Raw genomic sequence first — 23,858 nt, 5'->3', positions numbered from 1 at the left:
AGGGGACGGGTGATGAGGGATTTTTCTTGTCCTGTGCGGGATGAGTCAATATCCAAGTCTCATGTTTCTGTCTTTCACTGAGCATGGGTACCACGGTGTGGGTGGTAGGGCAAAACGGTGAATCCATTCTAAGGGGCTAAGTGGCAGGTTGGTCATGCCAGATTGATTGTGAACCTTAGAGCATTTCCAAAAGGGAAGAACGCTGCACTTTGAAAGACTCGTACCCCAGAGAAGGGAGTCATTCTCCTGGATTTGTATTTAAGTGGTAGGGCTAAAACCGGAATTGCTGGGCATTCCATCTAGAAGAGCAGACCTAAGGGCAAATCTCCTTGAATTTAAGCGGGAAATACAAGGCAGCGCGTATAAACTGGCAAGCTCCATTGCAGAATGTAATGCACAAATAAAGGCTGCTGAAACCCAGCTGGACGATATGAAGAACACGGTAAGGAAGCAGGCCCACGAGCAAGCCCAGTTTATGGAAAGAATGGACTGTATGGAGCAACAGATGGAAATTCTAATGACGAAACAGAAAGATGCAGACAATCGCTCAAGGCGAAAACCATGTTGGAATACAGCAGATTCTGGGGAATATTCCTGATCAATAACTCTGGGCGTTGTGTAGGGCGCGTTTCATCACATTTTGAAGCTACCAGTAGGGGAAGAGATCATCCTGATCGCACTCAGAGTATATACCTCATTTCATATAAATATGCTCACCCCGTATATCCAAACAAGCGTGCATTTTTACTGCCAGAAAGAAGCCATAATGCGGGAGGCCAGAAAAGCAGAATAGCATCATATACAAGGGACACAATCTAATGCTGTTGCAGGACCTTTCTCAACTGACGCTGACTAAACAGTGGTGCCTCAATCGGGTCACATTGTGGCTCAGGAAGAGAAAGATCAGACATGGGTGGGACGTCCCCATCGGCTGCTTTTTGAGGTTGGAGGAAAGAAGTACAACTCCTCTAAAGAAGAGGCGGCCGCCTTGTGGGAGACTGGGGATTTGACAACCGAGAAGAGTAGCGAAGATGGTCGAGGAATCCTTCAGAAAGCGTGAAAAATTGAGGGGCACAGCGGGTAGAGTGAGGCCATGCCCAGATCGGGACCACTCACCCACCCGGAGCCAGCTCGAAGAGTCTAGAGGGTGACAAAGAGCCCTTGAAGGGGAACGAGGTGGAGATGTCTCTGTAGTCCAAATGAATGCCCAGGCTGGTCATAATGAGGACTTGAAGACTCAGTGGCTGCTGGGGGGGGGGTGAGTGTAACAGGAAGTATACAAGAAACTGGAACGGGTGGGATAGCAGAGGTAACATTGGGAGTTTAGGATAGCATCAAATGCTGACAAGGTCTGGGAGGGGGGAAAGGGGGAGGTGGAGGCAGAAGCGAGGACCCTCTGTTGGTAGGATGTACAGGATTCGGTCCAGAAGGTTAAGGATCTGATGTCAATCGAGGTGCAATGATTCGAGGGTGAAGGTTCAATTAGTTGGTTCAATTGTTATAGCTTTAGTTTATGTTGCTTCTCTTTACATCTCCACGTGTCGTTTACAGAGACACAGGATTCAATTGTGGTTATACAACACCCCTGCTCTCTCAGGAACGCTACCGGTCTGCTGTAGGGCAGATAGAAAATATCCTGATCTCATGGCGGACCCAATGGTGGTTTCTTGGAATATCTGGCGCCTCAACTCACAGATAAAGCGAAAATCAGTAGAATTAGGGAGCTTCAATGGGGAATTGGGTTTCTTCAGGAAACTCGCCTCCTGGCACAAGATGAGAAATGGCTGAGGGATAGAGATTTTCTGCAGGGCTCCATTGCCACATCAGGGGCGAACAGAGGTGTGGCCATATTGATAGCTCGACACATACAGTGCCCAATTAAAGATGCACTCAGGTACCCAGAGGTAGATAAATAGCCATTATGAGGGTTGGTTTATGGGCGTTTTAGTAACCTGCATGGTAGTTTATGGCCCCAACAAGAATCAGAGCTGGTTCCTACTCCAACTAATCCTGTTAATGCATGCCTTCATGGATAGAGAACTTATCCTGGGGTGGGCGGGGAGCTACAGTTGTGTGGTTAATCCACACATGAATAAGACTTCACTGGTTTGGGCCAGTGGATTCGCAGAATTTTAGTGCATTCACAAGGTTACTAAGGCAATTGGTCTTCATAGAAACATGGCAGTTCCACCATCAGGGGGAGAGGGACTACACATTCTTTTCGAAGTGCTTAAAAGCTACTCAAGTCTCAATATGCTCCTGGTTACCTCCTCGCTAACACCAGAAACCAAGCAGTGGACAAGGAGACAATTGTGATTACAGACCATGCACCATTTACCCTCCCTATGGTAGGCTTAGCGCCTCACCCCTGGGAGCGAGCGTGTTGGCAAATGAAAAGGGCAATATTGAGGAATCAGCGGACCAATGTCAGGTCTGCCGATTCATTGAGGCGATGCAGGACGTGATGCAGAACTCTGAGGGGCTCCGGATGAAAATAACCTCCAACCTCAAAGGAAAACCCCGCTTGGCAACATATATACTACACAAGAGATTTCTTCCCCCATGTGTTGGGCATAATGGCAGGAGCTGAATGGGGAAAAAGGGAGAGGATTAGTCATTCTATAATAGGAAACCGGTCTTTGTGCATTTACAAAATAACCAGTAGACCTAAAAGGAGGCTCACCATGAGTATTGGCCTTGGATGCTGGAGCCTATTAGAATCCAGTGTCTGTGTAAAGAATCAGAGCATAAAACGAATCACCTAACTAAATACCTGAAAGCTGCTGTAAACATGGATCCGAGCAGGTAGAACACTGTTGCAAGAGCGGTGCGGTCATGACGTGGCTACTTTTTTTTTATAGGGTTGCAGAATAGCTCACAGCCGTCTGGTGCTGATCAGAGGAAAGGACCTATGAGGAAACCCGAAGCAGACATAATGTCAACTGATGGTGTTTCCCTGCAGAGCGACAGCGTCCTTGCAGCTTGCCTGGCGCCACGACCCCAGACAGTGGGAGAGAAGTCTCCACAGAGTCTGATATACCGTAAGGAACGGCCTAAAACATTGATACATGCAGAGTTTTGGCAAGATCCTAACAGCATGCTCCCTTCTAAACCTCTCCCTCTCTGTGATGCATGGGAGGGGTCTCCCCGGTACAAGGCTTCTCAGGAAACAATCTATGGAACTTTTACTGCGGTCTTGGAGCAGAGACTTGATCAGAAGGAACCCAAGACCTGTCCTCCACTCCGTACCCCTTCCAGAGAATCAAGTATTTTAACTGTCTCCTAAAGAAACTGGAGTCCACCCTGGAATGTACTTTGTACTCGTTATAAGGGGCGACAGGCGGTAGACCCCCTTGGGATCATGTGGGATACAATCTGGAAGTAGTCAAGAGAGACATGAAATACTGTGTGTATCTTATATTTGGAGGGTAGTTTGAGTTGCATGGCAACAGGCTTTATGATGCGTGACAAAGGGTACTATGAAACGGGGCTTGAATTTCATGGGACGTGGGAAAAGCACATATTTTGATAGCTGTACTCTCTCATTGACCTTGTTAGGAGGTGCTAGTCTCCTCTTTTTATTAGCTGATCTACATGCTTGGTCTTGTGCTTTCCAGAGATACACCTTTGCTGTTCTAATACCTTCCTGGATTTGATCCAAGAAGGCCTCGGCTGGGGCATGCAGTTAGTAGGGGATGAGACAGATGGAAGAAGGGTGCATTCGTTGGCTCAAATAAAAAGGAGTATCTTGAATGGAGGTATGATGTGTGTGTCGTATGCAAATTCAGCCAGAGGTAACATTTGCGGCCATGATTTTTCTTGTGTAATGTAACAGCAGACGTATTGCCCTACTGTCTGATTAGCCCTTTCGCTTTGGCCATCACTTTTAGGGTGATAGGCAGAGGAGAGATTAAATTTCACTCCTATGGCGTGACTGATTTCCTTCCTAAAGTGAGATACGAATTGCAAACCACTGTCAGTCACTATTGCTTCAGGCAGGCCATGCAAGCGAAATACACGATGAAGTAAGTGTTGGGCAATACTTGAAGTTGAAGTTACCTTTTTTAATGCAACAAAATGAACCTTTTTTGTAAAAGAATCTATCGTAAGCAACACGGTATGGTCTTTTTCCAGCGGGGGATCTGTTATAAAGTCCATGGAGCACACCTGCTATGCTCGAGAAGGAATGGGCAAGGAAGTAATAATCCCACCAGTTTTCTACGTATGGTTTTAGCTTTAGCACATCCCGTACATCCTTGAATGTGATCCATTACATCCCTCTTCATAGACTTCCACCATGCATAGTGTTGAACGTTCTCCAAGGTTTTACAGACTCCAAAGTGACCAGCTCCTGGGAGATCATGACACCATTGCAGCATTGTGTGTTGGCTTTCCCTCGGGGGTAACCATAGCCTGCCCTGATGCAGGAGCAAACCCTAGTGTTGTCTGTTGGAGGGGGGAGTCATTTAGGCAGAACTGTTTCATCTCTGAGGTATTGGTTCGTCTCAAGATGTCTTTGTATGTGAAGAGGTTCGGGTTGGTGGCAGCAATGATCCATTCTGCAGGTACAAAAAGGAGTCCTTCCTCTTCCTTTGTGTCATCCTAAAAGCTCGAGACAATGCATCTTTCGTATTCAGATTACTAGACTTGAAGGTGACCATAAAGTCAAAACGGGAAAAGAAATGAATCCATCGATTCTGCCTTTGATTCATGTCCCTGGCCATTTTCAGGAATCTCGAGTTTCTGTGATCTGTGTAAACAGTGATGGTATGACGTGCACCTTCCAGCAGGTGCCTCCACTTAAGGAAGGAGTCCTTGATTGCAAGACGTTCCTTCTAAATAATGCTGTAGTTCTTTTCGGCGGCTGTGAAAGTGCGAGAATAGTAAGCTACCAGATGCGATAAATGCGTGGAAGGATTATTTTGTATCAATAAAGAACCTAAAGCGTGGTTGGAAGCATCGGCCTCCAGTATATACGGATGGTCGGGATCAGATGATTTCAAAACAGGTGCTGTAGTGAACTTGGTTTTCAATACGCTGATGGCATGGTGTGTTTCTGGGTTTGATTCGTAAGTCACCCCTTTCTTTAGCAGCTTGTGTAAGGGTAGTAGAATTTCTGAATAGTTAAGAATGAAACGCCTATGGGGGGTGCTGTTGCGTGCAACAAAAATGGCTGCCTGAATCTAGAGCTCCGACCCGGCTGTTACCCGCATCAAAATGATCCTGATTCGGAGCACCCCGCTAAACACAAAAAGGGGTAGAAAGCGTGGCTAAAGACCCTGACAATACACAGAGGAAATCCTGAGCAATACGGTTAAGTCTGTGTGAAGTTAGGGCGAGGAGAAAACTGGGCGGGAGAAGGAGGAGGCGCGAGCCGCGTCCAAGTACCATAAGACACCAGGGCTAAGCCGTTGACAATCTATCTGGCTGACCATAGAGAACAGGGATCCTAACGTAGCGAGTCACTGAGGCCATCTGAGAGCAACTGCACACCGTGCCACTCCTGCAACGGACGAGGCGGCGGCCGGAGCCGGGTGAGAGAGGAGGTGCTGGGGAAAAGACCTGATACACAGCTAGATGACGCCTGAGCTTCCCGGACTGGTTCCGCCGCGTGGGTGGCTGAGGAGGGGCCCGGAGCCACACCAGAGACAGCACCTCCGATCCTTGCTGTGCTGCGACCAGCAGTAGGAGCCGGGGTGAAGTCGCTGACACGGTAGGAACTGTAAGTTCGCACCCGGCACTAGGCTGACTGCCCTCCGTTGTTTGTGGCCTGGAGGGGCGGCGGACCGCATGGGGGGGCCTGTGCGCCCCCAACCATCTCCGCCTCATTGGGCTCGAGCAGCAAGCGCAAAATAAGCAAACACAGCGTCGGAGCAGAGGCCCACGCGCTGGTGGGTTTAGGAGATGCTACGTATCGGTGGCGCTGCGCAGCAGCCCAGCGGTGGCCCTGTGGGGTACCGCCGTACGACATGAGGCAGTCTGGGCGGGCATTATGGCGAAAAAGGCTAATTGGAGCAGCGTTTGTGACCTTTATTTCGAAGGGATAGTTCAAATACTTGAAAGCATGTAAAAACTAGAAACTGTGCGAACAATCACCATAGTACGTGGGAGAGCACAACCCACTCATAAACAAGCGGCAGGAACAAGCGCCAACGCCGGTCCTGAATCCCTGGGCGAAGTACTAAAGACGAGGGGGAAAGGACTGCAAAAAACAAGGATCCCACCCCTGGGGAACCAACACGATTGCACGGGGGAACGTGAAATCCGTACACAGCACAAATAAACACCGAACTACAGTGAAAGGACTAACAGAAACCACGTTGGTGAACTTTGTCTTGAAGGGAATGTTAAGATATTTGAAAACTGGTGAAAACTAGAAACGGTGCAATCAAACAACACAATATGTGGGAGAACACAACCCACTTGTAGACAAGCGGCAGGAGCAAGCAGCGCTAACTCCGACTCTGAATCCCCTTGGCAAAGTACAAAAGGCAAGTGGGGGAAAAGAAAAAAAAAAACAGCGACAATAAGGATCCCACCCCAAGGGAACCAAGACGATCGCACAGGGCAAGTGAAATCCGAACTCAGCGCAAATAAACACCACATTACGTGGGAGAGCACAACCCAAATGTTCACAAACAGAAGAAGCTAGCGCAAACTTTGGAGTTACCTGGGCAAAAACACAACAAACGAGGTGGTATGACAGAGGAAGTAAGAACCTAAGCTGCCCAAAACAACTGATTGAACTATAGAGAACACCTTTATAATACTACAGCACAGAAAGCTGGCAAACCCACACTTACAAGCCAGAGAAATTGATCTTTCACAGGTGGGGGGGGATAAAGGGATAAACTGCTGTGGCGATCAGTGATAATACACTTGCCAGCTGCGAGGAAACAACCCTTCTATGGACACAAGACACGTTCAAGAAGTGCACAGCACGATTCTTTCTGAAGCGAGACACCCCTTCACAACCAAAGGGTGCCTACCGAACAATCCCAAAATAGCCTTGAGAGGAGCGCTCACCCTGTGAATCAAAGTTCAGAAACTCAATGAACAGCCACCATACTTCAAAGCACGACTGGTGAGAAATACCCTAAACTCACTGGAGAATCTAGATCCGTAAATTGAGAGTAATCGTATAAGTGGTACACGAACACCCGAAAAGAGGGGCAGGGGCCAGGAAGAAAAGACTGAGTCGACAGACTGACCACCATAGTTCAAAATGGATTCCTTGCGTTAAATGTGAAGCTAGATGATATAGTTTCCACTATCGAGTCACTAAAGGCAAGGGTAGACAAAGAGAGCTTGAGAATTACGGAAGCGGAAGGCAGAATCCAACGAAGACACCATTGCTAACCATGACAGAGATATTTCATTAAAATACAAACTAAGTGCGAGGACCTTGAATCATGATCTAAGAGAAAGAACATGAGGATTGTCTGTGTTTCTGAAAAGTTTGGTAAAGGAGCAATGGAACAACAAGTTGAATCCCTCCTACAGACTCTATTCGGAACCTAGGCCTTCTCCGAACACTTCCTTGTCGAAAGAGCATGCCGCACACTGGCCCCAATGCCGAAACCCGGGGCACCGCCCAGCACGATCATAGCACACCTCCTCAATTACAGGGACAGAGATGCGATACTCAGGAAGGCTAGGGAACAAGGCACGCTGCAATACGAGGAGAACCGCATCCACATATACCCAGACTTTGCAACAGGGGTTCAGGCCAACCGAAGATCGTATGAACCAGGGAAGAGTCTGCTAAGAGCACGGCAGGTCCAATATGCATTGATATTTCCAGCTAAAATGAGAATCCAACACGGGGGGGAGAGCACGCTTCTTTGAAACTCCAGCAGCAGTCATGGCCTATGTGTAGGCTCACATACCCCTACCCCCTGAAGGCCGCAGACCGGATCAAAACGGCAGACCCCTCCCCTGTGGCAGACTGACATGGTCCAGATACTTGAATGAACAGCGCAAATACCCTTCACAATGATTGAATTGAACGAAATAGACGTATGCGGGGGGCACCGCATGTGATCAAGAAACCCAGGCTGTGAGCCTGGAGCCGGCAGCCATGTGACGACAACATGGCAACCTCAGGAGATCTCCAAGAGTTTGTAAGGCACAATCATCAAGTTGGGGCAGATGATGGGGGTGGCGGGCGGGATGGGTGGGGAAGGGGAGGTCTGTTCGTTGAACTGTTAAAAAGTTGCAAAGTTTTCCCAATAATGGTCTTGCAGATAATTGCGCTATGCATACTAAACGGTACCTTCACAAGAACATAAAACTGAATAGATACAAAGATGAGTAACGCCAGAAGGGGGAATGGATTGAAGATTAAGCTCCTGTCATGAAATGTTAGAGGCCTAAACAATCCTTCAAAGACCAGAAAAAATGGGGCATATGTGAATAGACACTCCCCTCATGTAGTGATGCTACAAGAAACACATACACAAGGACCGAACAACGCAAACATACTTGCCTCTTGGGGCAAGCAGAGATACCACACAGAATACTCCACCCAAGCCAGAGGAGTCCTAACACTCCTACACCCGTCACTCGGATTCTAGACCAAAGGGCACAGAATCGACCCCCAGGGTAGATATGTAATGGTATGGGGAGAGATGGCAGAAAAATTAGTTGCACTAGTCAACACATACGGTCCAAATATAGATGACCCAGACTTTTACCTCAACATATTGGAATTACTGGCAACACTAGACACCTCTAGCATTATATGGGTTGGGAACTTAAATGTGGTCCTAGGCTTAGAATTAGATTGATCTTCTAAAGTCCGAAGAACGCAAACCAAGGCATGAATTGTGCTGGGTCAGATAATGCCACAACTGACATTGCAAGATGCATGGAGGGCATTACATCCATGTACAAAAGAATATACATACTACTCAAGTGTACACGATTCGGAGTCGCAGATCGATTACTGGCTCCTGTCTGAGGATGTACTGGGTGCACTTGGGAACTGCGAGATACATCCTCGAACACTGTCATACCATTCCCTGCTATCCCTAGACCTAGTGTTCAGGAATGCCCCAAAACCGCAAAAGAAATGGAGAATGCCCACAAACATACCTAAAGATCCTTATGTGGCTGAATCCCTACACATAGAAATTGAAGAATTCTTTAATAACAATGTGGGGACGGTAGATAAATACTCGACACTCTGGGAGACGTTTAAGGCCTGGGTGAGGGGGGCATTGATTTCCAAAACCACGGGACTGCTGAGGTCAGTGAGACCCGAGCTATCCGACGGAGACACAACTCCGAAATCTGGAAAACTCTTATAGTGAAACCCGAAATACAGACACCCTAGCGGAGATAAACAAACTCCTCAAGGACTTTGACAGGCTGGCCACGAGGGAAGTACAATACATAGCAGCCCCAACCCGAGCGCATAGGTATGGTGAAGGTAATAAGGCGGGAAGGTCCCTGGCCAACCTCATCAGAGCTGATCGCCAACATACCCCAATCACAAGTATCCAAGATGGGGAGGGCGAGGTGGTAACAGGAGGACAGGCCATAAACCACGAATTCTTGAAATTATATTCCAATAATAAGAAATCAATACTAGAAATACAAACGTACTTAAATGGCCTGGAATTCCCAACACTCCCGTTAGCAGCTAAAATGGCCCTTGAAAACCCGATTACTGAGGAAGAAATCACAGAGGCGATAAAAGCATTAAGTTCTGGGAAGCCCCCGGGATGGGTTAGGGGTCGAATTATACAAAGAATTCAAAAAAGAACTGGTCCCAATCATGTTGAAGTTATGGGAGGAGGCACTGGAACTAAATGAACTCCCTGACTCAATGAGAGAAGCGATAATAACAGTGTTACCAAAACCCCGCCGCCCTCCGCAGAACATGTCATCGTATAGGCCACTGTCACTCATAAATGTAGACGCCAAGGTGTTCGCCAAGGTATTGGCGAACTTGGCGAACAGGTTATTACCAAACATGCCGACACTGATCCATTCCGATCAGAATGGATTCATCCCCACAAGATCCACAGCTTTGAATTTACACAGGCTGTTTGCAATAATGGTGCACATAAACCCAGAAGCGCAGGTAGTGGCGGTTTCCCTAGACGCCGAGAAGGCATTTGACTCAGTGTCTTGGGTGCATCTCCTGGAGGTGCTCAGAAAGTTTGGAATGGGCCCCAAATTTGTCAAATATGCTAAATTGCTTTACACAAAAACAGGGGCGAGAGTGCTCACGAACACAATAATCTCTGACCTATTTGCGCTGGGCAGGGATACCAGACAAGGCTGCCCATTCTCGCCAATATTGTTCGCACTAACCAGTGAACCCATGGCTATAATGGTCAGATTGAAGCATGGAGATAGGTGGATAGGAATGTCAGGCCCACCCCAGTCGATTTCGCTATATGCAGATGATAATTTATTGTATGTCCGGGACCCTGAAACCAATTTAGCACCCCTAATGCAAGACATGCATAAATTTGCTGACTACTCAGGATACAAAATAAATAACGAAAAATCAGAAATCCTCCCGTTGACGCCGCACACCATATGCCCGACGACAACGGAGAACGTCAAATGGGCAACCAGACATATACGATACCTAGGTATAATGATATCCCAAGATAGGCAGACACTGTATACAGATAACTATGAACAAATTATACAGGTGCTCAATGTAAAGTTCCAAACATGGGCTAAGCTTCCTATATCCCTAAATGGCCGGGTCACCATCCTCAAGATGGTGGTTCTCCCCAAATTGCTCTACCTGTTTGTAAACATACCAATAGGGCCGGGTAGGACCTTTTTTGAAAAAATAAGAGCAATGGCAGTGGCGTTTGTTTTGGACGGGAAGACCCCCCGAATGAAATGGGAAAAGATTTCAAATGATATACTCCTTGGTGGCGCAAGCGCAATTTGCAAAACACTGGTATGACCTGGAAGACTGCTCACCCCATATATGGCTTGAGAAATTTGCTGCGTCTCCCATAGACCTCCGTTCCATTATATTTAACCTTCAATACAAAGATTCCTGTCCCTATGACCCAGTGGGAACCACGGTTCGCGCGTGGATAACATTGTACGAAAAGGTAAAGATAGAATCCCCATATGACCCAGATGTCCCACTGTGGAAATACCCTGGTATACCGCCCACGTTGGATAAAACCATACAGAAGCACTCGGACCCAAATAAAGAAGTTTGAATGCGTGACATGTTCCCGTATGGGAAATTTGTGACCAGAGAAGAAATTGGTGGTGCGGTTGGGTGAGGACCACTTAAAACACTTCAGTATCATAGGATGAAATCGGCATTTAACGCACGTTGGCCACTCTTTCCGGATGAACCACCCTCACACCCGTGCATACAGGCGGCTACGTCCGGTATCGGACTGGGAGTCTCTAAACTATACTCATTAGTAAAAACACACATCCCTACAATAAACAATATCAAAGCTAAATGGGAGGAGAACCTGAATACAAGCATTACAGAGGAAAAATGGACCAAATACTGCATGCTTGCAAAATCATTGTCGTTGAACGCAGGCCTTCGGCTGATTCAATTCAAGGTCCTAAATAGGCTCCACTATACCCTAGCCAAGATGGCAACATTTTCAACGCGAAACCTGGGGGGTGGGGGGGTGTAGATGTTGGGGGCGGCAATGCAGGGTCCCATCACATGTATTGGGAATGCCCTCTAGTAGCTACATTTTATAACGAGGTGGCGGAAACATTAGAAGAGATAACACAGATCCCAGCGACCCTATCTCCGCAAAAATACCTATTCGGGGACATTGGTAAACAGGCCGAAACAACCAGGAGATTGTTCAATGTCTCCTGTGCAGTAGCTAAAAGATGTATATTGAAATGTTGGACAAACCCTTTTTCGCCGAAAATTGAGCATTTTCTCCGTGATCTGACCTATGTAAATGAATGCGAGGAACAATAAACATTGACTGGAACATCAAGTAACCGCCCAAAAGACATATGGGCCCTGTTCCGGATATACCTGTGCGCAATGGCCTCGGATGAGGAAACCTCCACGTGATGGAAATGTAATTGATGAAATATGTATCTAACAATGTGAGTAATGTATGTACTGTGATATGCAATGTGCAATAAGTTGAATCTATGTTGACCATCAATAAAAGAGTTTAAAAAAATAAAGAATGAAACGCCTATAAAAGTTTGCAAAGCCAATGAATCTTTGGAGTTCTTTAACATTTTTGGGACAAGCCCGCTGTAATATAGCTGAGATTTCTCTGGGATCCGTTTCCAGTCCCACAGAGTGAGGATGTAGCCTAAGTATGTGAGTATGTTCACATGGAACTCACACTTCAATGCTTTTCTGTTTAACCAATGCGTCCTTATTCGCTTCAGTACTTCTTGCACATGGTCCTCATAGGAGTAGATGAGAATGGCATCCAAATAGATAACAACGTAAACCTCCACGCTATCCCGGGACATGTAATTCAAGAAGTACTGGAAGACGGCAGGGGCATTACAAAGCCCAAAGGGCATCTCTAGATACTCATAATGCCCCAATTTTGTTCTGAAGGCAGTCTTCCATTGTTCGCCTTCAGCCATTCTAAAAGATTATAAGTCCCTTTTTAAATCCAACTTGGTATATATCCAGCTGGCATGGGCCTGGTCTCGTATCATCCGAATAAGGGTTAGGGGGCACCGATTTCTTTTTTTTTGTTTTTTTGTTTTATAGTTATGGAATTCAGTTATTGGTAATCCACACACGGTCTTAGTTCTTCCTTGTCCTTTTTTGGTATAACAAATATCGGGCCCCCTGCAGGGGAGGTAGAATGTCTTATGGAGCCCTTCTCCAGGTTGGTTTCCATGTATGTCTTAAGTATCATGGTTTCTTTTTTAGGGTGCATTTTCTCCCATACAGTATTCTGGCCCCTGGGATTACCTCTATCTGGAAATCGTAGTCCCTATTGGGAGCTGCCTCCCTGGGATTGAATAGAAAACATCCAAGAATGATTTGGAAAGGAAAATCCGATTGAGTTTCCAGGGCTCTTTGAGGTAGATGAGAAGAGAAAAGTGGGCATTAGTCCTGGGGACGTCTGGGTGGGAATTGAACAGGTGGATGCACATTGTTCTTTTTGGGATATCAATTTATGGTTTTGCCAATCTACAAAAGGGTTATGATAAGTGAGCCAAGGAATAGCTAAAATGACTTAGAAATGCGGTGCAGCTATGACATTAAAGGATACATATTCCTGATGGTGGAAGGCACATATCATGAGAAGGGGTGAAGAACATAAGGCTGTGGGTCTTGATACCATGGAGAACCATCTACAGAAATGATAGGTTCTAAGTGAAATTTAGGACATAGCGGGATCTTGGCTTGGAGATGAATAGGGTTTCCTGTTGCTATGCTATCTATTAGTGCTGTCACCTTCTCCCACCTATCATGGTCTCCAAAAAGTGCTCAACCTGTATGTCCATTTGGCAGTGATTGTCTAGGCATAGAGAGTCCCCTCTGTGGATGGGAATTAGTAAAGCAACGGCTCCCTCCCATATTCCCTACTGAGGATGAGTGGAAGCATTTTCCCCCCGGATTGGGGGTTTCTCCTTAGACATGTTCTGACTTGATGCCCGGGATCCCCACAATAGTAGCATACATTGAGTTCTCACCTTCTCTCCCTTCAAGTGCTATCTAATTGCATGGGCTCTGATTCACTAGCAGGAGTAGGTTCTTCCTCCCATCGAGGAAAGGACCTATGATACTCTGTCATCTTCCTTTCGCTTCTACGAGCACTATTCCTTTGATCAATCCATATCACCAGAGGTAGGTATTTGGGTAAGGTGGCGGGAAGATCAACTACCTGACTCAGGATATCCTAAAGGTCCTCTTTGAGTCCTTGATGAAAGATGGTTAAACAGGCATCTCCAGGCCAATCAATCTGGGTGACTAAGCCTTTGGAGTACATCAGGTCTCTATTGCCTTGACCAATCTCAAGCAGTTATGTCCTGATCGATTGACTGGCATATTGTCTATCAAACGTGGTTTGAAAAACCGCTAAGAACCCCAGATAATCGGTCAATGAGGGACTATTTCCCTCGCCATAGGGTATGGCTGAAGCTAATGCAGTTTTATCCAAATTGAAAAAAATAAAGAAGACTTTGGCTTGATCGGACTGATACAACTGGCTCTGTTCAAAAAATGTATCTTGCATTGAGTCATGAAGGACCTAAACTCCTTCGGGACCCCACCAAACGTGGGGGGGTATCGTGGGGATGGCACCCCTATATGAGCCCCAGGTCCAGGCAAGGTGGCGGGGGTCAATATTGGTCTGGAATCCGTGTCGGAAGCTCCAGTGGATGGGCTGGACTTCACCCAGACCTCCACAAGGTACTAGGGGTGACTAGTCTTCTTAGCAAGCTAATGGATGATTCCCTGCAACACTGTCATGTTTTCATATAACGGGTTTGATTCCTGGTGAGAAGCTGCTGGTTCCACTTGCAGTTGCTGAACGGTCATTTTCAGATCTTTCAGTACATTCTCCATAGCCCAGGAGAGAAAAATAGGTTCTTGCAATCTATCAGGTGTGCCAATTGGTTGAAGCGATGCAGGACGAGATACAGAACTCGGGGGCTCTGGATGAATATATCCTCCAACCACAAAGAAAAAAACCCTGGCCAACCTATACTAGACGGGCACTAGTGATCTTGTCTACCAGTACCAATGTGTTGGTCAAAGACTGTGTTTTGGCTTTTTCAAGTAAAGCCATAATGCTAGCTATGCTCATGATTCCATGGCTCTCCCGGAACACTGACAGGTCTTAAGGGGGGTTCTTTAACCATCTTGCTTTTGTCACTTCTCTCACATTCTTTACAATTCCTCACACACCTTTCTACCTGACCATCAATCCCTGGCCACCAAAAGGATTGCCTGATATGCCTTTTGGTACCCCCCATACCTAAATGGCCTTGATGAGCTATGTCCACTAATCTGGGCCTGATATCACCGGGAGGTACAATCTTCATACCTTTTCGGAGTTGAGAACCATCCCCTGACAAGCTCAACTCCTCTTTAATGCAATAAAAGGAATCAAACTTCTTCTCAATAAGGTCTTTCCTGGGCCAACCTGTTTTGGTCCACAACTTCACTTGCCCCAGGACCTCATCATTAGCATCGGCGGATTCCCATTCCTCCTTGCTTATGGCATTATGTGCAAGTTCGCAAATGCCCACAGTACACTCCGCACTCACATCCTTAAGACTCTCATTCTGTGCAGGCAGTCTAGAAAGACAATCGGCTACCACATTTTCTCCCCCAGGTATGTACACCATTCTAAAATCATATGCCAGCAAGTCAATCATCCACCGAGATATTCTGGGTGAACCTTTAGCCCACTCTGCACTGCCCAATAACTGGACCAGCGGTTTATGATCTGTTTTTACAACAAATGACTGGCCCCACAGAAAAAATTTGAAATGAGACACAGCCCATGACACAGCTAGTACCTCTCTCTCCACCACAGAATAATTGCTTTCTGCTCCCCTCAGTGGTCGCGAGGCAAAAGCTATAATATGTTCAATGTTACCATCATACTGAAAAAGAGCTGCACCAAGCCCTAATGTGCTTGCGTCTACAGCCAACACAGTTCGCCTACCAGAAACAAATCCTCCTAATGAAGGTGCCTTCACAATGCTATCTTTAATTTTACTAAAGGCAGTTTGACCTTCTTCCGACCACACATATTTGGTGCCCTTTTTTAATAAATCTCTCAAAGGAGATGACATGGTAGAAAACCCATCAACAAACTTGTGATAGTACTCCGCCAACCCCATGAACGAGCGTAACTGTTCCTTATCCAGGGGCTGGTGAGCACCAACAATGCTGTCAACCAGCGATTTTCTGGGAGAAATACCATTGCAAGAAATCTTATGCCCCAAGTAGTCCACCTCTGTTACTGCAGTCTTGCATTTCTCCCTTTGTACCGTCAGACCCGCATCCCTGAGCCTGACCAACACTGATCTAAGTATCCTATCATGCTCAGGACCATCCTTGGCAAAAATGAGAATGTCATCTTGGGACACTGTTACCTTTTCAAGACCCTTGAGTACTGTTTCCATTACTCTCTGAAATACCGATGCCGCAGAGGCCAAACCAAAGGGCATTCGGTTATACTTGAAAACACCTTCAGGAGTGATGAATGCAGTCAGATGTTGGGACTCTTTAGACAGCGGAACCTGATGATGGGCAGCAGAAAGATCAATGATGGAAAATAACTTCTCCTAGTGTGGACAAAACTTCTGAAATATTTGGTAATGGATGCCTCTCCACCACTATGTTCTTATTGAGACTGCGTAGGTCAACACACAACCTCATCTTACCATTTGCCTTGGTAACCAGAACAATCGGAGACAACCATTCAGTAGCTACAACGGGTTCAATCACCCCTTTGTCAACCAAATTATTAAGTTCCTCCTTGAGTTGTGCCCTCATTTTCAGTGGTACTTGACGTACCTTGTGTACCACAGGTTGGGCATTGCTCTTAAGCTTAATGTGATGCTCAAACTCTTTTAACCTTCCTAGACTCTCAGAAAACACTTGTGGGAATTCCCTGGTCCAGGAATCCCCCACCTCGGCAATGGTGACAGGATCTGGTGCACTAGCTTGCACCCTTAAACCCAACTTCCTCTGCTCCTCCCAGCCTAAGAGAGAGGTCCCTTTTTCCACCACAAGGAGCATGGCCTGGCAGTCCCTTTCCTTATAAGATATTTTGGCAAGAAATTCACCCACATCTTTATATATCGGAATCTGCATATCCACACACCCTAACATTGGTAGGTCGAACAACAGTATTGCTCTTCCCCAAAATGTTTATCAAGGTGTCTTGAGAGATGATAGTCCATGGGGAACAAGTATCTACCTTCATTACAAGCTCAATACCATCAACTTGAAACTTATCCACCGGACCTTTGGTCATCCCAGACATCTCTGAAATTTCAAAAATGTGCCTTGGTGAGAATTCTTGTGTACAGGATACTTCATGGATGTTGTACCCCTTTCCAGTCTCATCTTCACCATTATCCAATTGTTTGAACTCTATACTGTTGATGACATTACCCTTGCAGACGTTAGCAAAATGCCCTTTATTCTTGCACCTGAAACATTCTGCATATTTGGCGGGGCATGAAGGATAATTCACACCATGTCTTGAACTGCCGCAACGAGAACACATATTCTTTGTATAACTGCTTCCTTTCTTCACTGTGGAATAACCAATTTTCTTCTTTTGATTAACAACACACACCGAGGTTGATGGAAGATTTGGTTTGTCAATCCTAAGTTCTTTAACGTACTCGGATGTTTGCTCGATGCTTCTGGCTAATTCTACAGCCTCATCCAACTTCATATATTTTGCAAGAAGTTTCTCCTGGACTCTCACATTGTTAGTGCATCTAACAAGCTGATCTCTGATTAGCGAATCCGTTAAATGCTTAAACTCGCAAGTGTAACTCGGGGATCTGAGGCAAGCAATGTATGATTCCACAGACTCCGACTTCTCTTGGATCCTCTGAAAGAATTTGTGTCTCTCAAAACTAACATTCTTCTTTGGTTCAAAGTGATCACGAAGTTGGTTGAGAGCAAACATGTATTCATCCATGTCATCAGCATCTGGAGCACGATTCCTAGAGAGTCCATCATAAATCCTGCGTCGTCCTATGCCAAAGTTGTGAAGGAGTAAGGCTCTCTTACGTGCAGAGGGAAATCTCTCCCCTCCCATGGCCACCAGGTAGTTTTGAAACATGTCTCTCCACCTGTCCCAAGCAATTGGAGGTCGACCCGGTTCACCCAGGAACGGAACAGGCGGTGGAATGGAAGTGGCCATACCTTACAGCTGCAGCAAGCACACCAAAAACAGAGCTGTTGGTAATCTTCCTACTGTCAAAGAGCAACAAAGAGCAGACAGAGAAAGACATTTTTTTTTTTTTTAATTTGTTGTACGCTCCCATTAACCTAATGTGCCACCTTGTCTTGTTACAATGGGCTCCTGACGTGCCACATGAATGAACTAGGAGTAAGTGCACCGTTGGCACCAGAGCGCAACAGACCGCCCCAGACCGGCTTGACTAAACGCGCCGGTGCATTCGTGCCTGGAATGCAAATAAATAAACTACACGCCCGCTGGGAGTTGTAGTACTGCTGTACTCCGGAATGCGTGCACAGCCTCGCTCTGTTTTAACTCACAACCGAGTCAAAAAGGCAGTTAAAAACACAGAAAAGAGTTATAAAAGGGTAGCAGGAGGCTGATATTCACACACAAATGTCCATGTCTCTGGTCTGATCACATCACTGTTTTATACATTTGGAGATTATGTATGAGAAAAACATTCTAAATAAAGCAATGCCTAGTAATATGGAGATAGGTAGAAATATTTAAAAAACTCACACCCGAGGCTCTTAGCCCATGGTTTGCTCCACTGCAGCATAACCTGAATGATTCTTCTACTACAGATGAAATCGTGGAGGTTTACCAATGCACTTTACAGAAGGCTGTTAATGCCCTGGCTCCCTTGAAACAGAAGAAATCTATCCTGAGGGAGGATAATAGATGGTTTACTACGGTGCTACGAATACTAAGAGTAACAAAATTAAAAAAACTATATAAGTGGAAAAACTCTCTGGGCCTCATCACGAGTTGGGCAGTAACGCCGGCGCTAATAGCGCTGGTGCTATCTGCCCTACCGCCAAACTCACTGGCGCTATTAGCGCCGGATCATGGGTTTGGCGGATTTGCAAATCCTCATTCCCCTTTGAGCCCATTCGGGAATGCCCCATTCCCCATTGGGCTCAATGGGGAAATTTTGTGCTCATACCGGCGGCGGATTTCCCGCCGGTGGTATGAGCGCAAATTTCCAGTGATTTCCCCCCAGCTCAGAGCTGGGGAGAAATCTACCAAAGCCCTGATTTGGCAGACCCTTAAATCTGGCGGTAATGGCGCTACTGCCGAATTTAAGGGTTACGGCCAGACTCGTGATGAGTCCCTCTGTCTGACTCCGATAAGGTTATATATAAATCTGCAGATAAGACTGAAATCACGAAAAAAACGGTTAGCTCAGAAAATATTGAGACCATGACCTGCACACAAAAATCATGGAAGTCAGAACAACTATTCTCTTTTAAGACTGTGACCAAACCCGAACTGTCCTTAATAATTGAAAAATTAAAGCCAACCAATTGTAAAGGAGACATTTATCCTGCCTTGGCTATTAAAGCCTGTTCTTCGTTATTAATTCTAACACTGTAAATTTATAAATCCCTCCTTAAAGGAGGGATGTGTCCCTAATAGTATAGAACATTTTCTGGATTACGCTAATACTAAAGAAAACCGGCCTCTGTCCCAGGGACCCAGTAAACTATCGCCCAATATCGAACTCTCCTTTCTTGATTAAGATTATTGATCAAGTTGCCTATACGCAAGTCCTTACACATCTTAAATCTCATGACATTCTGAATAAGTGGCAGTCTGGGTTCAGAGAGAACCATGGGACTGAGACATCACTATTGGATCGTAAGTCTAGGTTGCTCAGTTACAAGGATAAAGGACAGACAACAATGCTTATGCTGCTGGATCTCGTTGCCACTTTCGACCTGGTACATCATACATTGCTGGTCTCTAGGTTTGAGGAGGTGGAAGGGTTTTCGAATTAAGCAGCTTGGTGGGCTAAATTCTTCTTGAGTAAGCGCCAATGTAGGGTAAGCCGCTCAATGGCAGAGGCAAAGCCGACTGAACTTATGCAAGGTGTACCACAGGGGGCCCATATCTATCTATCTATTCTGATTTTTATATAGCGCCCTATCGCCCATAGGCCTCAGAGCACTCGCAACAAAAACGGAAACAACATGGAACACAAGACTGCAAAAAGAACGAATTAGAGATTCTATTAGACTTCTTCGTCAAACAAGTGCGTCTTAAGCAGTTTATTAAAGAAGGTAAGAGACGTGCTGTTTTTTTATGGGCAATGGCATAGCATTCCAAATCATCGGAGCCCAGTGAGTAAAGTTTGTACCACCAACTCTTTCCAAAGTTTTACGTGGTTGTTGGAGAAAGTGTCCTGCTGTTGAACTGGTAGCCAGTGAAGTTTTTTCCTGACTACTGACGTTTTTGCCCGCCGCTCAAGCCCCAGACAGCTCGAACTGCACAATTCTGAATGGTCTGCAATCTTTTGATGTTACCCTTGGAGGTACCCATCAAAAGGCTATTGCAGTAGTCCAGTTTGCAGTTAATTATAGCTCCTGCAATCAGCTCTAGATTTAGATGTGATAGATATGGTTGAATTTGCCGTATAAGATTAATGTAGAAAGCGCATGTGGATTTTAAGTAGGAGACCTGTCTTTTATACGAGAGATGTGAGTCCATAAAAATGCCCAAGGTCTTAACATGCTTTGATACTTCAATGAAACAGTTATTTATCTTGATTTTGTTGTATTGTTGTTTTAGTTTCCCTATTTTTTTTAGGTGTGCCTAGAATTAGGAGTTCTGTTTTTGCCTCATTGAGAGCAAGAGAATTGTTTACAAACCACATTTGGATAGCATTGAACACTTTGTTAATTCTTTGCACATCCTTTTCATAGGAGCCTGACGATTCAAAGATCAGCTGGGTATCATCAGCGTAATTTGTGAATTGAATACCCATATTTTTAAGCATACCGCATACAAGTTTTGGGAAGATATTAAAGAGCAGAGGTGACGGGCATGAACCCTGCGGTAGACCACAGGTCAGCAGTGTTTTTAAGGAGCTGAAATTACCCTCTACAACTGCAGCCATTCTTGGACCTAAGAAAGATTTAAACCGATGTATTGCTACAGGGAAACATCTGCCAGTTGATTTCAATCTCTCAGCGAAGAGATCATGATATAGAAGATCAAATGCTGAGGAAAGATCAAGTAACATAAGTAGGGCAGTGTTTCCTTTCTCAACAATAGTAGCAATATTAGCCTGGAGTTCCAAAAGAGCGGGGTCTGTTCCATGTTTGGCCATAAAGCCGAATTGCTCATTAGCCATGAGTTTGTTGTTATCTATGAACTTCTGGTATTGTATGTAGGCAATCCTATCGATAATTTTGAGCAAAAACGGCAAGTTTGTTATGGGCCTGCAGTTGACTGGTATAGATGGATCCAAGTTTTCCTTTTTTATAAGAGGAGTGATCCATGCTTCCTTAAGATCAGCAGGAACATAGGCTTCTTCAAAAGATTGATTGACAAATTGTGCAACCCATGTTATCTGCATAATCTTTGAATAACTTGGCAGGGAAAATATTCCCCTGACAGAAAGATGGCCTCAAATTGTGAATACGTTCCAGAACCTCTGGAATAGAGACCTTATTGGAAGAAAAAAGATCTGGATGACTATTGGGCAGGTCACTCTTAATGGTAGTCAACATTAGAGGAGTTATCTCGTGATCAGAAAATAGTTTTTTTTGGGTTTCAATGGCCTGTTGGCGTTTACTAGTTTTTTTAGAGAAACCTTCATGAATCTCTTGGCACCACTTGTCGCTCTCTTGAGCTAAGTGTGTGGTTGGAGGATCTTTCAATTCTTTAAGAATTGAAAAGATTTCCTTAGATTGAGATTTGGCTTGCTAAATCCTCGCTTTAAAGTGTTCGGCTTTGGATCGAAGAATGGTCAGTTTGTAATCCTTAGCACCTAGCTTGTAAGATGCTAGTGATGCTACATATTGGTCTTTTCACCAAAGACGTTCAGCCTTGCGCTTGTTTCTTCTGGCTTTAAAAAATATCCTTGGAGAACCACTTATTGAAGTTGGTGGATGTATTACATTTTTTAGGTTTAAGGGGGGGGGCAGTTCATCAAAGGCTTGATTAGTTGCCTTTCTAAAAGCCTGAGTAAAGGTATGTAAAGATGTATGCTGATGTAGCGAGGGCAGGAGAGGACCGACCTTATCTTTAAAAGCCTCACTGGTTACTGCCTTCCTCTTACGCCAGGTTGCTATAGATCTAGATTTCGTAGGACGCTGAATTTGTCAGTTAGCCATGTGACGGGTACAATTGATCAGATGATGATTGGATCATGCACAATCTAAAATTGAGGTGATAGATTTTTTGTCAATATCCAATCCAATATGTTACCAGCATTGTGGGTAGTATTTTTAACTAATTGTTGGATTTTAATGGCCTCAAGTGAAGCGTTAAGCTCATTGGCCTTTATACCCTGCAAATTATTGTCCCATAAATTCATATACCCCAGGATAACAACTGTTGAGGTGTCTTTATAAATAGTTCCGATACTGGCCATTAAATGTTCGTCAAACTTAGGAGTGAGTCTGGGGGGGAGCGATACAGCAATAAAAAGCTTATGGAAGTCACGTAATTAACATTAAGTTTGACATGAAGAGCTTCTCAATATTCCAGATCTGGGGTACTGGACATGTGAATGTTTAACTCCTTTTTGAAAATAATAGCAATCCCCCCCCCCCCATCCTCTCGGATCTACATGAAGCATTGTGTGACTTTCTGGAATAGCCAATGATGTCCTGCCCACGGGCCCCAGAACACAAAAACCACACCATCTAGTGACGGGGCAATGGGTCACTTGACTCACTTAAGTCCCTTTGGGACTCGTAAACACACGGGCCCTGGCCGGACTCAGTCCTGGCGCCTTTGGCGTCAGGCTCATATAGAGATGTGAGCAGGAACACTTTATTTCAGTGCAGGAGTGCTTTTATTTTACAAGAACTTTCCAGGTTCTGAAAGCCTTTATTCCAGAGAACATTCCCATGTGCTGACTCACCGGGTGTGGCAGGGCGTGACAGCAGGCAGGCCAGAGCTACTGGGTGTGGCCGGGAACAAGACTATATAAACCTACCCATCCCTCAAGCAAACGTTTCGTGTTACTTTGCACCTCTGTGCAACGTGACACTCATCGTCACCTGGACCAGCTACATCATGATCCTGAATCAACAGCATCCTTACCTGGACCATGGCTTGCATCTCACAGCAACGCTCCATCTTCTTGGCAGATCCTGAATCGACACTGCAGCACCTGCGCTCTCTGTCCCACGAAGCCGAAGTCCTGAAACAAGAAACGAAGACAAGACAAGGTTAGAACTCCCGAAAAGACCCAACCCAGGCTTGCGCCGCATTTAAAACCCAACGGGCACCCTAAGGCACCATTAAAGGCTACTTACCAGCTGTCGGACCATCTCAGCCCCGCTCCTCCATACCGCCGGCTCTGCTTCTTCTACTGCAGCTACCGCCGGCACCGCTACACCACCTGCAAGGGGTGAGAGCAGAGAAAAGAGACATTACATACAAAGGACAGAGAACAAACTTTACAAATACAATTACAACAGTCGGAAGACAAGCAGAAACAAGGGAAACACTTACCCACAAGAGAAGTGGACTAGTGGCAGCTGGCCTGGACTTCCACGACAAGGGACCAGTGAAGGAACTTGATTCCCTTCAACAAGCTCCCCTGCCAGAAGCAGCAGGACAGAGAGCTCATCATCATTCAGCAGGTGAGCCTCAAGAGTAGTGCAACCCCAGGGAAGCCACATCCAGGGAGAAGAGGTCTGCAGAAGGGGTCAGGGACCACAGGCTGCATTCTCATATGACCCCCCTTATATTCACGCAGGAACGGCACTGCTCATCACCGCAGTTCCCCTCAAAGACACAGAGGGAGGAACAGACAAGAGGAGTTTCATCCCTGGGAGGGCTGCGACCATGCCCCAACGCCTCTGCAGAGTCCAGGTGAGCGTAACAGAACGCAAAGCCTCCTACGAATCTCTGCCTGGGCGTTATGGAAACTTCAGAAACTGACCAGTTGGCCCAGTTAGTGAGAGAGTTATGGGCTGAAGTTCATGCCAAAAG

At 45.7% G+C, this 23,858-nt stretch overlaps 1 protein-coding gene across 4 annotated transcripts in view; it reads left to right on the top strand.

The window, feature by feature from the left end:
- HERPUD2 (HERPUD family member 2) overlaps positions 1-23,858 on the top strand; it is a 1,113,814-nt gene that overhangs the window by 298,738 nt on the left and 791,218 nt on the right. The gene's annotated exons all lie outside the window — the stretch shown is intronic.

Source organism: Ambystoma mexicanum, chromosome 5p (genome assembly GCF_040938575.1).
Source record: "Ambystoma mexicanum isolate Mex_15411 chromosome 5p, UKY_AmexF1_1, whole genome shotgun sequence".
NCBI classification, from domain to species: domain Eukaryota; kingdom Metazoa; phylum Chordata; class Amphibia; order Caudata; family Ambystomatidae; genus Ambystoma; species Ambystoma mexicanum.
Note: the sequence above shows the minus strand (reverse complement) of the source record. Positions and strands in the feature narration are given on the sequence as shown.